The sequence below is a fragment of the Galeopterus variegatus genome, unplaced genomic scaffold, assembly GCF_000696425.1.
Source record: "Galeopterus variegatus unplaced genomic scaffold, G_variegatus-3.0.2 Scaffold54, whole genome shotgun sequence".
Taxonomy (NCBI): domain Eukaryota; kingdom Metazoa; phylum Chordata; class Mammalia; order Dermoptera; family Cynocephalidae; genus Galeopterus; species Galeopterus variegatus.
The window spans coordinates 754,184-758,355 of NW_007726165.1; positions in this window are offsets into that span (position 1 = coordinate 754,184).

Sequence of the window (4,172 nt, forward strand, 5' to 3'; positions counted from 1 at the left end):
AAGCAGCGCACTATCCAGTGCGCCACCGGGCCAGCCCAGTAAACCATATTTTTACACACCATCTCTAACTTCAATCCATCAAAAGAGCTTGTTTTATATCATAAAATTATATCATAAAATCTTTTTTTTTTGTCTTTTTTTCTTTTTTCCGTGTCCGGCAACGGATCGCAACCCTCAGTGTTGCCCCCGTACCGGACCGGGGACCGGCAACGGGATCGCAACCCTTGGTGTCGCTCCCGCGCCTCGCTCAGCCAGTGAGCGGGAACCGGTCTGTATGTGGGATCCGAACCCTCGGGCGGGAGCGCCGCCGCGCTTCCCAAGCGGCGCACTATCCAGTGTGCCACCGGGCCGGCCCCATAAAATCTTTTATAAAGCAAATAATACCTCCCCAATTTATCTATCTGAATAAAATTTTTTAAGACATTAAATTTTCTTACAGTGATAAGCATGAGTTTTTAAAATTCAGCAAATATCATGTACTCGTGTGTGCTAGGTATTAGGGATAGGATCATGGGTAAACTGTACATAGTTTTTATCCTCTTGGAACTTATCGTCTAGTGTTGTCTGTTGTGTCTAGGCTTCTCTGGGGATCCTTATCTGATCACCTGTCTGGGCTTAAGAACATCTTCTATGTGCTTCTATAACACTAATGTTTACTTAAGAACATCTTCTATGTGCTTCTAAACATTAATGTTTACTCCCTTAAGCAGGAATTTCAAGGAGAATGCTTCAGAACAAGATTTTAAACTATTTCATAAATGTTTCCCTTTAATAAAATAAACCCTATGAAATAATGCTGTCCTGAAAAGGGTCATCTGATATTTTTGGTACTATCTTCTCATTTCTGCTATTTTTGTATAATCATTGTGGTGAAATGTATTAGAGAAATAGATGCTGTACACAGAATCTTCACAATATGGTCAACTTCCCTCCCCCTCCTCAAGACCACTTTTGTACATGCACATTTGGTATTATCTCTGATCATTTGTGTTTTAACTTCCTATATTCCATTTTTATTCTTTTTATTGAATGAAGCTCTTATTGATTTACTATATGTCAAATATTCAGTGTATTTTAGAATCTCAAATAGCTCTCCATCTTTTTTTTTTCACTTTGGTCAGAGGGGCAGGGATCAGAGTACAGAACTGGGACAGTCGCTGCTTATGTTTGTACTTTATCTCATTAAGTGTTGATCACCAGGAAGGCAAACAGCCTGTCATGAAATTTGCCTTGCAAAGAATATAATAAAGAAATCTTATGAAAAGAGGCTGAACAGAAGGTGTGTTTAATCTGTTGTAATGTTGGTTAGCCCCAGTTTCAGACCAAGAGTGATGATACTTGGGAAAAAATTGGGAGTCTGCCTGCGGGCAACATTTACCACTGATGTAGAAATTGCTACAGAAATCTAACTGTTGGAAGTTTTCAACATACGAGTAAGGATTTATTAAAGGAATTAATATCTTTGAAGGCTCACAAAGCAATCCTATTTTCCTACAAGATGGATGAAAGGCATAGATTTCAAAACATTTGCTAGAAAACATCAATAGCCAATCCTGCTGATTTAATTTTTTCAATCCCTCAGGCATCAAAAGAATTTGTGACTTGTCCACGTTTGCCTCTGAAGCAAAGCAATATTGTAAATTAAAAATGACTGGAGCTTAGCTGGCTGAATTTCGTTTTTAATTAGTTGAAGTTTCCCAATATTTATCAACATTTCTTAAGCTCAGAAGCTAAAGAACTTCCTCTTCGCATTTGTTGTGAAGAGGATACTGGGAATATTTGGTGACATTCGTTTATACACCAAGAAAAAAGTTCTTAGATTTAGCTGTCCCTCAGAAATGATAAAAGAAATGGTATTTAGTCATCTCCATTTCTTTTCTCTTTTATTCTTGAGTAAGCAGATTTTTCTTATTCTTTTTAAGTAGTTGGGAACTCACAAAACATAAATCCTCCAGGGATTGTTACTAAAAATCAAAACAGGGGCCGACCCTGTGACTCACTCGGGAGAGTGCAGTGCTGGTGTGCTCACTGGCTGAGCGCGGTGCAGACGACACCAAGCCAAGGGTTACGATCCCCTTACCGGTCACACACACACACACACACACACACACACACACACACACATCAAAACAGATCTGACAACATGTAACACTCTGATCCCAAACGTGTAGCAAAAGAACTGATTTTGCTTTGGGCATTTTGTTGAGGTGTGTGGTTAATCCATAGGAGACAACAGCAATGTAGCCCAGATTTTGGAATTATGATTTCTCTCTGAGAATAAAAAATGAAAAAAAAAAGGTCTTGTAATACATGAGACTAATTCTTCATTGATTCAAAATATCTATATTTTATTGTCTACTCTTTTATGTCAGGTACTATTTTAAACACTTGGGATAAAGTGGTGGTCAAAAAGTCAAGGACCCTGACATCATGAGGCTTACATTCATTTGTAGAAGTATTCAGCCCTAAACAGTACTCTGTAAGTGTACAGTAGGTGAGTTCTAGGAGCACCTGAATTCTATTCAAGTAAAAAGATTATATTTTCAAGAATATGTGACTGTATTAGTATATCTAAATCTGTAACCTTATCAATTATATTTAATTTTACCTGAAGTATGTGTTAAAAGAAACTTAGAAAAAGGAGAAGTCAAAAGTAGGAATTTGCCAATGTGTCTTCAGTATGGCCACGGGCAGAGGGGGCAACTTCCAGTACCCTTAGCAGTTTCGAGTTCCCTTTCCAAGCCTATCCTCAACAGTGGAGATGGATACATTAGACTAGCTGATGCCATTAGTAAAGGTAATCCAACTAACTCTCACTGCTATGATTCCAAGATGATCAAGCAACTTCCAGTTATAATATGGCCGAGCTTTAGCTCAGACATTTTAGTGTTTTTGCAATGGTGGTTTCAAATTTTCTGGCATAAGAATCACCTAGGGAGCTTGTTAAACATACAGATTCCTGGGACTCATACTGTACTCATACTAAATCAGAATCTTTGATGGTGGGGCTCAAGATCTACATTTTACCAAGGGTTCTAAATGATTCTTTTTTTTTTCATTAAATTTTTATTTTGTCAATATACAATGTATATGATTATTATGGCCCATCACCGACACCTCCCTCCCTCCTCCCTCTCTCCCCTCCCCCCCAAGAATGTCCTTTCTGTTTGCTTGTTGCAACAACTTCAAAAAAGTATAGTTGTTATGGTCACTGCCTGAAAAACAAGGGAAGCTCTATTGGGATAGTTAGCCAGATTCCTAGATAACATCTCCATCTTTATAATTGCAACAGTGTTTCAGTGAATTCTTGTCAAGGCTTGGTAGCTTTCACAATGTGGCCTCCTTACTTTTCCAGTCTCATTTCTCATTTTTCCTCTCAATCATTCTATGCTTCAACACTCTGAATACATGACTTTCATGGCTCTATGCTTGCACATTTCTTGAGTGTTTTTCTTTTTGGGGGAATGGCAGGGGGGACAATAAATACCATACCATTTCTCTGCCTATGTTCCAATCCAACTGAAGGAGGCAGCTGAAGAGCAAAATATCACTTTTATTACTGATGATTGCTGGATTAGAAAAAGTGGTTTAGATGTGGAAAATAAAGGGCTTTTTAATTCTGAACTCTAGGATTAGAAAAACTTACTCATCCTGTCCAAGGAAGAATTGGATAATTACTGGCCTCTTCTTTCACGGGCAACCAATTACTTCTAAGCTTATGTAAGGCCAAGAGCAAACCAGATCAATCAGGAAGAGAAGGGAAGGAAGTGGCTGAACTCAGGATACCACATTCCGGGTCTCTAACTCACTAATTGAAATAAGTCATTCCTCTACCATTGGGGGAGGAATGAATGAGTGAAGGGATGAAAAGAGTCCAGGACTGTCATCTTAATGATGTCCCTTGACATAAAAGGAAACATCAGGAGTGGGGGGTAAATGCTTCTCTCTGACAACATGCCCTATTCTTGGTGCTTGATATATCCATTACTCCCCTCTCCCTCCTCTTATTTTGAGTGCCTTACTCCTACTCATCTTTCAAGAGGCAGCTCAAATGTTCATTCCTCTGTGAAGCTTGAGGGAATTGAGGGAAGTCATCCTACCTTCAGGCTGTCATAGGACTTTAAACAACTTTTATTATGATACTTGTCATGTAATGTACTTATGTATTTTCT